The 9,364-nt window shown below is 54.1% G+C and overlaps 21 non-coding genes across 21 annotated transcripts; all 21 read right to left on the bottom strand.

Moving 5' to 3' along the window:
* Positions 1-23: 23 nt before the first annotated feature.
* LOC141260698 (U5 spliceosomal RNA) lies at positions 24-139 on the bottom strand. The gene has a single exon (XR_012319421.1). It is a non-coding gene; the product is annotated as a U5 spliceosomal RNA (small nuclear RNA).
* Positions 140-471: 332 nt separating this feature from the next.
* Positions 472-587, bottom strand: LOC141260697 (U5 spliceosomal RNA). Its single transcript, XR_012319420.1, has one exon. It is a non-coding gene; the product is annotated as a U5 spliceosomal RNA (small nuclear RNA).
* A 332-nt stretch (positions 588-919) lies between these two features.
* Positions 920-1,035, bottom strand: LOC141259802 (U5 spliceosomal RNA). The gene has a single exon (XR_012318570.1). It is a non-coding gene; the product is annotated as a U5 spliceosomal RNA (small nuclear RNA).
* Positions 1,036-1,367: 332 nt separating this feature from the next.
* LOC141260024 (U5 spliceosomal RNA) lies at positions 1,368-1,483 on the bottom strand. Its single transcript, XR_012318786.1, has one exon. It is a non-coding gene; the product is annotated as a U5 spliceosomal RNA (small nuclear RNA).
* A 332-nt stretch (positions 1,484-1,815) lies between these two features.
* LOC141260696 (U5 spliceosomal RNA) lies at positions 1,816-1,931 on the bottom strand. Its single transcript, XR_012319419.1, has one exon. It is a non-coding gene; the product is annotated as a U5 spliceosomal RNA (small nuclear RNA).
* Positions 1,932-2,263: 332 nt separating this feature from the next.
* LOC141260694 (U5 spliceosomal RNA) lies at positions 2,264-2,379 on the bottom strand. Its single transcript, XR_012319418.1, has one exon. It is a non-coding gene; the product is annotated as a U5 spliceosomal RNA (small nuclear RNA).
* Positions 2,380-2,711: 332 nt separating this feature from the next.
* Positions 2,712-2,827, bottom strand: LOC141260693 (U5 spliceosomal RNA). Its single transcript, XR_012319417.1, has one exon. It is a non-coding gene; the product is annotated as a U5 spliceosomal RNA (small nuclear RNA).
* Positions 2,828-3,159: 332 nt separating this feature from the next.
* On the bottom strand, positions 3,160-3,275 carry LOC141260180 (U5 spliceosomal RNA). Its single transcript, XR_012318939.1, has one exon. It is a non-coding gene; the product is annotated as a U5 spliceosomal RNA (small nuclear RNA).
* A 332-nt stretch (positions 3,276-3,607) lies between these two features.
* On the bottom strand, positions 3,608-3,723 carry LOC141260692 (U5 spliceosomal RNA). Its single transcript, XR_012319416.1, has one exon. It is a non-coding gene; the product is annotated as a U5 spliceosomal RNA (small nuclear RNA).
* Positions 3,724-4,043: 320 nt separating this feature from the next.
* On the bottom strand, positions 4,044-4,159 carry LOC141260520 (U5 spliceosomal RNA). The gene has a single exon (XR_012319268.1). It is a non-coding gene; the product is annotated as a U5 spliceosomal RNA (small nuclear RNA).
* Positions 4,160-4,491: 332 nt separating this feature from the next.
* Positions 4,492-4,607, bottom strand: LOC141260143 (U5 spliceosomal RNA). The gene has a single exon (XR_012318902.1). It is a non-coding gene; the product is annotated as a U5 spliceosomal RNA (small nuclear RNA).
* Positions 4,608-4,939: 332 nt separating this feature from the next.
* Positions 4,940-5,055, bottom strand: LOC141259801 (U5 spliceosomal RNA). Its single transcript, XR_012318569.1, has one exon. It is a non-coding gene; the product is annotated as a U5 spliceosomal RNA (small nuclear RNA).
* A 332-nt stretch (positions 5,056-5,387) lies between these two features.
* On the bottom strand, positions 5,388-5,505 carry LOC141260569 (U5 spliceosomal RNA). The gene has a single exon (XR_012319313.1). It is a non-coding gene; the product is annotated as a U5 spliceosomal RNA (small nuclear RNA).
* A 332-nt stretch (positions 5,506-5,837) lies between these two features.
* Positions 5,838-5,953, bottom strand: LOC141260096 (U5 spliceosomal RNA). Its single transcript, XR_012318856.1, has one exon. It is a non-coding gene; the product is annotated as a U5 spliceosomal RNA (small nuclear RNA).
* Positions 5,954-6,285: 332 nt separating this feature from the next.
* LOC141259781 (U5 spliceosomal RNA) lies at positions 6,286-6,401 on the bottom strand. Its single transcript, XR_012318549.1, has one exon. It is a non-coding gene; the product is annotated as a U5 spliceosomal RNA (small nuclear RNA).
* A 332-nt stretch (positions 6,402-6,733) lies between these two features.
* On the bottom strand, positions 6,734-6,849 carry LOC141260691 (U5 spliceosomal RNA). Its single transcript, XR_012319415.1, has one exon. It is a non-coding gene; the product is annotated as a U5 spliceosomal RNA (small nuclear RNA).
* Positions 6,850-7,181: 332 nt separating this feature from the next.
* LOC141260285 (U5 spliceosomal RNA) lies at positions 7,182-7,297 on the bottom strand. The gene has a single exon (XR_012319042.1). It is a non-coding gene; the product is annotated as a U5 spliceosomal RNA (small nuclear RNA).
* A 332-nt stretch (positions 7,298-7,629) lies between these two features.
* On the bottom strand, positions 7,630-7,745 carry LOC141260690 (U5 spliceosomal RNA). The gene has a single exon (XR_012319414.1). It is a non-coding gene; the product is annotated as a U5 spliceosomal RNA (small nuclear RNA).
* A 332-nt stretch (positions 7,746-8,077) lies between these two features.
* Positions 8,078-8,193, bottom strand: LOC141260210 (U5 spliceosomal RNA). The gene has a single exon (XR_012318969.1). It is a non-coding gene; the product is annotated as a U5 spliceosomal RNA (small nuclear RNA).
* A 320-nt stretch (positions 8,194-8,513) lies between these two features.
* LOC141259738 (U5 spliceosomal RNA) lies at positions 8,514-8,629 on the bottom strand. The gene has a single exon (XR_012318508.1). It is a non-coding gene; the product is annotated as a U5 spliceosomal RNA (small nuclear RNA).
* Positions 8,630-8,961: 332 nt separating this feature from the next.
* LOC141260003 (U5 spliceosomal RNA) lies at positions 8,962-9,077 on the bottom strand. The gene has a single exon (XR_012318766.1). It is a non-coding gene; the product is annotated as a U5 spliceosomal RNA (small nuclear RNA).
* Between the last annotated feature and the right edge of the window lie 287 nt (positions 9,078-9,364).

Genomic DNA, 9,364 nt, shown 5'->3' with positions numbered 1-9,364 from the left:
CTGTTGTTCAACCAAATGAAGGAAGCCCCAGCAAGCTGGAGCATGCAAAAATTGCCACAAAACTCAGTTTTGCTCCTCTCCACGGAAATCTTTAGTAAAAGGCGAAAGATTTTTACGTTCTGAAGAGAAGCCAGAGTATACTGGGCAAGGGCCTCCTCCCGACCTACCGCCATGGCCGCAGCCCTCCCTTGGCCCAGGGAGACCACCTAGAAGAGGCTGCGGCCTTTGGGGATGGAAAAACAAAAAGGGCAACACACAGCCAGCCGGGCGACAGCCCATCATCTTCCATAGGCTGCTCCATGTTCTGGTCCATCCTGCTGCCAGAGCGTCACTTACACTTCCAGCTCCCCAGAAGGGGGCCGTCCATGGCCACAATATTCAAATGAGGGCCACCTCCCAACCAACCACAGGATTCAGTCTCCCACTGAAAGCCCACCCCCCACTCATTCTGTTGTTCAACCAAATGAAGGAAGCCCCAGCAAGCTGGAGCATGCAAAAATTGCCACAAAACTCAGTTTTGCTCCTCTCCACGGAAATCTTTAGTAAAAGGCGAAAGATTTTTACGTTCTGAAGAGAAGCCAGAGTATACTGGGCAAGGGCCTCCTCCCGACCTACCGCCATGGCCGCAGCCCTCCCTTGGGCCAGGGAGACCACCTAGAAGAGGCTGCGGCCTTTGGGGATGGAAAAACAAAAAGGGCAACACACAGCCAGCCGGGCGACAGCCCATCATCTTCCATAGGCTGCTCCATGTTCTGGTCCATCCTGCTGCCAGAGCGTCACTTACACTTCCAGCTCCCCAGAAGGGGGCCGTCCATGGCCACAATATTCAAATGAGGGCCACCTCCCAACCAACCACAGGATTCAGTCTCCCACTGAAAGCCCACCCCCCACTCATTCTGTTGTTCAACCAAATGAAGGAAGCCCCAGCAAGCTGGAGCATGCAAAAATTGCCACAAAACTCAGTTTTGCTCCTCTCCACGGAAATCTTTAGTAAAAGGCGAAAGATTTTTACATTCTGAAGAGAAGCCAGAGTATACTGGGCAAGGGCCTCCTCCCGACCTACCGCCATGGCCGCAGCCCTCCCTTGGCCCAGGGAGACCACCTAGAAGAGGCTGCGGCCTTTGGGGATGGAAAAACAAAAAGGGCAACACACAGCCAGCCGGGCGACAGCCCATCATCTTCCATAGGCTGCTCCATGTTCTGGTCCATCCTGCTGCCAGAGCGTCACTTACACTTCCAGCTCCCCAGAAGGGGGCCGTCCATGGCCACAATACTCAAATGAGGGCCACCTCCCAACCAACCACAGGATTCAGTCTCCCACTGAAAGCCCACCCCCCACTCATTCTGTTGTTCAACCAAATGAAGGAAGCCCCAGCAAGCTGGAGCATGCAAAAATTGCCACAAAACTCAGTTTTGCTCCTCTCCACAGAAATCTTTAGTAAAAGGCGAAAGATTTTTACGTTCTGAAGAGAAGCCAGAGTATACTGGGCAAGGGCCTCCTCCCGACCTACCGCCATGGCCGCAGCCCTCCCTTGGCCCAGGGAGACCACCTAGAAGAGGCTGCGGCCTTTGGGGATGGAAAAACAAAAAGGGCAACACACAGCCAGCCGGGCGACAGCCCATCATCTTCCATAGGCTGCTCCATGTTCTGGTCCATCCTGCTGCCAGAGCGTCACTTACACTTCCAGCTCCCCAGAAGGGGGCCGTCCATGGCCACAATATTCAAATGAGGGCCACCTCCCAACCAACCACAGGATTCAGTCTCCCACTGAAAGCCCACCCCCCACTCATTCTGTTGTTCAACCAAATGAAGGAAGCCCCAGCAAGCTGGAGCATGCAAAAATTGCCACAAAACTCAGTTTTGCTCCTCTCCACGGAAATCTTTAGTAAAAGGCGAAAGATTTTTACGTTCTGAAGAGAAGCCAGAGTATACTGGGCAAGGGCCTCCTCCCGACCTACCGCCATGGCCGCAGCCCTCCCTTGGCCCAGGGAGACCACCTAGAAGAGGCTGCGGCCTTTGGGGATGGAAAAACAAAAAGGGCAACACACAGCCAGCCGGGCGACAGCCCATCATCTTCCATAGGCTGCTCCATGTTCTGGTCCATCCTGCTGCCAGAGCGTCACTTACACTTCCAGCTCCCCAGAAGGGGGCCGTCCATGGCCACAATATTCAAATGAGGGCCACCTCCCAACCAACCACAGGATTCAGTCTCCCACTGAAAGCCCACCCCCCACTCATTCTGTTGTTCAACCAAATGAAGGAAGCCCCAGCAAGCTGGAGCATGCAAAAATTGCCACAAAACTCAGTTTTGCTCCTCTCCACGGAAATCTTTAGTAAAAGGCGAAAGATTTTTACGTTCTGAAGAGAAGCCAGAGTATACTGGGCAAGGGCCTCCTCCCGACCTACCGCCATGGCCGCAGCCCTCCCTTGGCCCAGGGAGACCACCTAGAAGAGGCTGCGGCCTTTGGGGATGGAAAAACAAAAAGGGCAACACACAGCCAGCCGGGCGACAGCCCATCATCTTCCATAGGCTGCTCCATGTTCTGGTCCATCCTGCTGCCAGAGCGTCACTTACACTTCCAGCTCCCCAGAAGGGGGCCGTCCATGGCCACAATATTCAAATGAGGGCCACCTCCCAACCAACCACAGGATTCAGTCTCCCACTGAAAGCCCACCCCCCACTCATTCTGTTGTTCAACCAAATGAAGGAAGCCCCAGCAAGCTGGAGCATGCAAAAATTGCCACAAAACTCAGTTTTGCTCCTCTCCACGGAAATCTTTAGTAAAAGGCGAAAGATTTTTACGTTCTGAAGAGAAGCCAGAGTATACTGGGCAAGGGCCTCCTCCCGACCTACCGCCATGGCCGCAGCCCTCCCTTGGCCCAGGGAGACCACCTAGAAGAGGCTGCGGCCTTTGGGGATGGAAAAACAAAAAGGGCAACACACAGCCAGCCGGGCGACAGCCCATCATCTTCCATAGGCTGCTCCATGTTCTGGTCCATCCTGCTGCCAGAGCGTCACTTACACTTCCAGCTCCCCAGAAGGGGGCCGTCCATGGCCACAATATTCAAATGAGGGCCACCTCCCAACCAACCACAGGATTCAGTCTCCCACTGAAAGCCCACCCCCCACTCATTCTGTTGTTCAACCAAATGAAGGAAGCCCCAGCAAGCTGGAGCATGCAAAAATTGCCACAAAACTCAGTTTTGCTCCTCTCCACGGGAATCTTTAGTAAAAGGCGAAAGATTTTTACGTTCTGAAGAGAAGCCAGAGTATACTGGGCAAGGGCCTCCTCCCGACCTACCGCCATGGCCGCAGCCCTCCCTTGGCCCAGGGAGACCACCTAGAAGAGGCTGCGGCCTTTGGGGATGGAAAAACAAAAAGGGCAACACACAGCCAGCCGGGCGACAGCCCATCATCTTCCATAGGCTGCTCCATGGTCTGGTCCATCCTGCTGCCAGAGCATCACTTACACTTCCAGCTCCCCAGAAGGGGGCCGTCCATGGCCACAATATTCAAATGAGGGCCACCTCCCAACCAACCACAGGATTCAGTCTCCCACTGAAAGCCCACCCCCCACTCATTCTGTTGTTCAACCAAATGAAGGAAGCCCCAGCAAGCTGGAGCATGCAAAAATTGCCACAAAACTCAGTTTTGCTCCTCTCCACGGAAATCTTTAGTAAAAGGCGAAAGATTTTTACGTTCTGAAGAGAAGCCAGAGTATACTGGGCAAGGGCCTCCTCCCGACCTACCGCCATGGCCGCAGCCCTCCCTTGGCCCAGGGAGACCACCTAGAAGAGGCTGCGGCCTTTGGGGATGGAAAAACAAAAAGGGCAACACACAGCCAGCCGGGCGACAGCCCATCATCTTCCATAGGCTGCTCCATCCTGCTGCCAGAGCGTCACTTACACTTCCAGCTCCCCAGAAGGGGGCCGTCCATGGCCACAATATTCAAATGAGGGCCACCTCCCAACCAACCACAGGATTCAGTCTCCCACTGAAAGCCCACCCCCCACTCATTCTGTTGTTCAACCAAATGAAGGAAGCCCCAGCAAGTTGAAGCATGCAAAAATTGCCACAAAACTCAGTTTTGCTCCTCTCCACGGAAATCTTTAGTTAAAGACGAAAGATTTTTACATTCTGAAGAGAAGCCAGAGTATACTGGGCAAGGGCCTCCTCCCGACCTACCGCCATGGCCGCAGCCCTCCCTTGGCCCAGGGAGACCACCTAGAAGAGGCTGCGGCCTTTGGGGATGGAAAAACAAAAAGGGCAACACACAGCCAGCCGGGCGACAGCCCATCATCTTCCATAGGCTGCTCCATGTTCTGGTCCATCCTGCTGCCAGAGCGTCACTTACACTTCCAGCTCCCCAGAAGGGGGCCGTCCATGGCCACAATATTCAAATGAGGGCCACCTCCCAACCAACCACAGGATTCAGTCTCCCACTGAAAGCCCACCCCCCACTCATTCTGTTGTTCAACCAAATGAAGGAAGCCCCAGCAAGCTGGAGCATGCAAAAATTGCCACAAAACTCAGTTTTGCTCCTCTCCACGGAAATCTTTAGTAAAAGGCGAAAGATTTTTAGGTTCTGAAGAGAAGCCAGAGTATACTGGGCAAGGGCCTCCTCCCGACCTACCGCCATGACCGCAGCCCTCCCTTGGCCCAGGGAGACCACCTAGAAGAGGCTGCGGCTTTTGGGGATGGAAAACTAAAAAGGGCAACACACAGCCAGCCGGGCGACAGCCCATCATCTTCCATAGGCTGCTCCATGTTCTGGTCCATCCTGCTGCCAGAGCGTCACTTACACTTCCAGCTCCCCAGAAGGGGGCCGTCCATGGCCACAATATTCAAATGAGGGCCACTTCCCAACCAACCACAGGATTCAGTCTCCCACTGAAAGTCGACCCCCAACTCATTCTGTTGTTCAACCAAATGAAGGAAGCCCCAGCAAGCTGGAGCATGCAAAAATTGCCACAAAACTCAGTTTTGCTCCTCTCCACGGAAATCTTTAGTAAAAGGCGAAAGATTTTTACATTCTGAAGAGAAGCCAGAGTATACTGGGCAAGGGCCTCCTCCCGACCTACCGCCATGGCCGCAGCCCTCCCTTGGCCCAGGGAGACCACCTAGAAGAGGCTGCGGCCTTTGGGGATGGAAAAACAAAAAGGGCAACACACAGCCAGCCGGGCGACAGCCCATCATCTTCCATAGGCTGCTCCATGTTCTGGTCCATCCTGCTGCCAGAGCGTCACTTACACTTCCAGCTCCCCAGAAGGGGGCCGTCCATGGCCACAATATTCAAATGAGGGCCACATCCCAACCAACCATAGGATTCAGTCTCCCACTGAAAGCCCACCCCCCACTCATTCTGTTGTTCAACCAAATGAAGGAAGCCCCAGCAAGCTGGAGCATGCAAAAATTGCCACAAAACTCAGTTTTGCTCCTCTCCACGGAAATCTTTAGTAAAAGGCGAAAAAGATTTTTACGTTCTGAAGACAAGCCAGAGTATACTGGGCAAGGGCCTCCTCCCGACCTACCGCCATGGCCGCAGCCCTCCCTTGGCCCAGGGAGACTACCTAGAAGAGGCTGCGGCCTTTGGGGATGGAAAAACAAAAAGGGCAACACACAGCCAGCCGGGCGACAGCCCATCATCTTCCATAGGCTGCTCCATGTTCTGGTCCATCCTGCTGCCAGAGCGTCACTTACACTTCCAGCTCCCCAGAAGGGGGCCGTGCATGGCCACAATATTAAAATGAGGGCCACCTCCCAACCAACCACAGGATTCAGTCTCCCACTGAAAGCCCACCCCCCACTCATTCTGTTGTTCAACCAAATGAAGAAAGCCCCAGCAAACTGGAGCATGCAAAAATTGCCACAAAACTCAGTTTTGCTCCTCTCCACGGAAATCTTTAGTAAAAGGTGAAAGATTTTTACGTTCTGAAGAGAAGCCAGAGTATACTGGGTAAGGGCCTCCTCCCGACCTACCGCCATGGCCGCAGCCCTCCCTTGGCCCAGGGAGACCACCTAGAAGAGGCTGCGGCCTTTGGGGATGGAAAAACAAAAAGGGCAACACACAGCCAGCCGGGCGACAGCCCATCATCTTCCATAGGCTGCTCCATGTTCTGGTCCATCCTGCTGCCAGAGCGTCACTTACACTTCCAGCTCCCCAGAAGGGGGCCGTCCATGGCCACAATATTCAAATGAGGGCCACCTCCAAACCAACCACAGGATTCAGTCTCCCACTGAAAGCCCACCCCCCACTCATTCTGTTGTTCAACCAAATGAAGGAAGCCCCAGTAAGCTGGAGCATGCAAAAATTGCCACAAAACTCAGTTTTGCTCCTCTCCACGGAAATCTTTAGTAAAAGGCGAAAGATTTTTACGTTCTGAAGAGAAGCCAGAGTATACTGGGCAAGGGCCTCCTCCCGACCTACCGCCATGGCCGCAGCCCTCCCTTGGCCCAAGGAGACCACCTAGAAGAGGCTGCGGCCTTTGGGGATGGAAAAACAAAAAGGGCAACACACAGCCATCCGGGCGACAGCCCATCATCTTCCATAGGCTGCTCCATGTTCTGGTCCATCCTGCTGCCAGAGCGTCACTTACACTTCCAGCTCCCCAGAAGGGGGCCGTCCATGGCCACAATATTCAAATGAGGGCCACCTCCCAACCAACCACAGGATTCAGTCTCGCACTGAAAGCCCACCCCCCACTCATTCTGTTGTTCAACCAAATGAAGGAAGCCCCAGCAAGCTGGAGCATGCAAAAATTGCCACAAAACTCAGTTTTGCTCCTCTCCACGGAAATCTTTAGTAAAAGGCGAAAGATTTTTACGTTCTGAAGAGAAGCCAGAGTATACTGGGCAAGGGCCTCCTCCCGACCTACCGCCATGGCCGCAGCCCTCCCTTGGCCCAGGGAGACCACCTAGAAGAGGCTGCGGCCTTTGGGGATGGAAAAACAAAAAGGGCAACACACAGCCAGCCGGGCGACAGCCCATCATCTTCCATAGGCTGCTCCATGTTCTGGTCCATCCTGCTGCCAGAGCGTCACTTACACTTCCAGCTCCCCAGAAGGGGGCCGTCCATGGCCACAATATTCAAATGAGAGCCACCTCCCAACCAACCACAGGATTCAGTCTCCCACTGAAAGCCCACCCCCCACTTATTCTGTTGTTCAACCAAATGAAGGAAGCCCCAGCAAGCTGGAGCATGCAAAAATTGCCACAAAACTCAGTTTTGCTCCTCTCCACGGAAATCTTTAGTAAAAAGCGAAAGATTTTTACGTCCTGAAGAGAAGCCAGAGTATACTGGGCAAGGGCCTCCTCCCGACCTACCGCCATGGCCGCAGCCCTCCCTTGGCCCAGGGAGACCACCTAGAAGAGGCTGCGGCCTTTGGGGATGGAAAAACAAAGAGGGCAACACACAGCCAGCCGGGCGACAGCCCATCATCTTCCATAGGCTGCTCCATGTTCTGGTCCATCCTGCTGCCAGAGCGTCACTTACACTTCCAGCTCCCCAGAAGGGGGCCATCCATGGCCACAATATTCAAATGAGGGCCACCTCCCAACCAACCACAGGATTCAGTCTCCCACTGAAAGCCCACCCCCCACTCATTCTGTTGTTCAACCAAATGAAGGAAGCCCCAGCAAGCTGGAGCATGCAAAAATTGCCACAAAACTCAGTTTTGCTCCTCTCCACGGAAATCTTTAGTAAAAGGCGAAAGATTTTTACGTTCTGAAGAGAAGCCAGAGTATACTGGGCAAGGGCCTCCTCCCGACCTACCGCCATGGCCGCAGCCCTCCCTTGGCCCAGGGAGACCACCTAGAAGAGGCTGCGGCCTTTGGGGATGGAAAAACAAAAAGGGCAACACACAGCCAGCCGGGCGACAGCCCATCATCTTCTATTGGCTGCTCCATGCTCTGGTCCATCCTGCTGCCAGAGCGTCACTTACACTTCCAGCTCCCCAGAAGGGGGCCGTCCATGGCCACAATATTCAAATGAGGGCCACCTCCCAACCAACCACAGGATTCAGTCTCCCACTGAAAGCCCACCCCCCACTCATTCTGTTGTTCAACCAAATGAAGGAAGCCCCAGCAAGCTGGAGCATGCAAAAATTGCCACAAAACTCAGTTTTGCTCTTCTCCACGGAAATCTTTAGTAAAAGGCGAAAGATTTTTACGTTCTGAAGAGAAGCCAGAGTATACTGGGCAAGGGCCTCCTCCCGACCTACCGCCATGGCCGCAGCCCGCCCTTGGCCCAGGGAGACCACCTAGAAGAGGCTGCGGCCTTTGGGGATGGAAAAACAAAAAGGGCAACACACAGCCAGCCGGGCGACAGCCCATCATCTTCCATAGGCTGCTCCATCCTGCTGCCAGAGCGTCACTTACACTTCCAGCTCCCCAGAAGGGGGCCGTCCATGGCCACAATATTCAAATGAGAGCCACCTCCCAACCAACCACAGGATTCAGTCTCCCACTGAAAGCCCACCCCCCACTCATTCTGCTGTTCAACCAAATGAAGGAAGCCCCAGCAAGCTGGAGCATGCAAAAATTGCCACAAAACTCAGTTTTGCTCCTCTCCACGGAAATCTTTAGTAAAAGGCGAAAGATTTTTACGTTCTGAAGAGAAGCCAAAGTATACTGGGCAAGGGCCTCCTCCCGACCTACCGCCATGGCCGCAGCCCTCCCTTGGCCCAGGGAGACCACCTAGAAGAGGCTGCGGCCTTTGGGGATGGAAAAACAAAAAGGGCAACACACAGCCAGCCGGGCGACAGCCCATCATCTTCCATAGGCTGCTCCATGTTCTGGTCCATCCTGCTGCCAGAGCGTCACTTACACTTCCAGCTCCCCAGAAGGGGGCCGTCCATGGCCACAATATTCAAATGAGGGCCACAACACAACCAACCACAGAATTCAGTCTCCCACTGAAAGCCCACCCCCTACTCATTCTGTTGTTCAACCAAATGAAGGAAGCCCCAGCAAGCTGGAGCATGCAAAAATTGCGACAAAACTCAGTTTTGCTCCTCTCCACGGAAATATTTAGTAAAAGGCGAAAGATTTTTACGTTCTGAAGAGAAGCCAGAGTATACTGGGCAAGGGCCTCCTCCCGACCTACCGCCATGGCCGCAGCCCTCCCTTGGCCCAGGGAGACCACCTAGAAGAGGCTGCGGCCTTTGGGGATGGAAAAACAAAAAGGGCAACACACAGCCAGCCGGGCGACAGCCCATCATCTTCCATAGGCTGCTCCATGTTCTGGTCCATCCTGCTGCCAGAGCGTCACTTACACTTCCAGCTCCCCATAAGGGGGCCGTCCATGGCCACAATATTCAAATGAGGGCCACCTCCCAACCAACCACAGGATTCAGTCTCCCACT

The sequence above is a fragment of the Phyllobates terribilis genome, unplaced genomic scaffold, assembly GCF_046119375.1.
Source record: "Phyllobates terribilis strain yellow unplaced genomic scaffold, ASM4611937v1 Scaffold_3__8_contigs__length_932513732, whole genome shotgun sequence".
NCBI classification, from domain to species: domain Eukaryota; kingdom Metazoa; phylum Chordata; class Amphibia; order Anura; family Dendrobatidae; genus Phyllobates; species Phyllobates terribilis.
The sequence above is the reverse complement of the archived record's forward strand: the minus strand, read 5'-3'. Positions and strand labels throughout refer to the sequence as shown.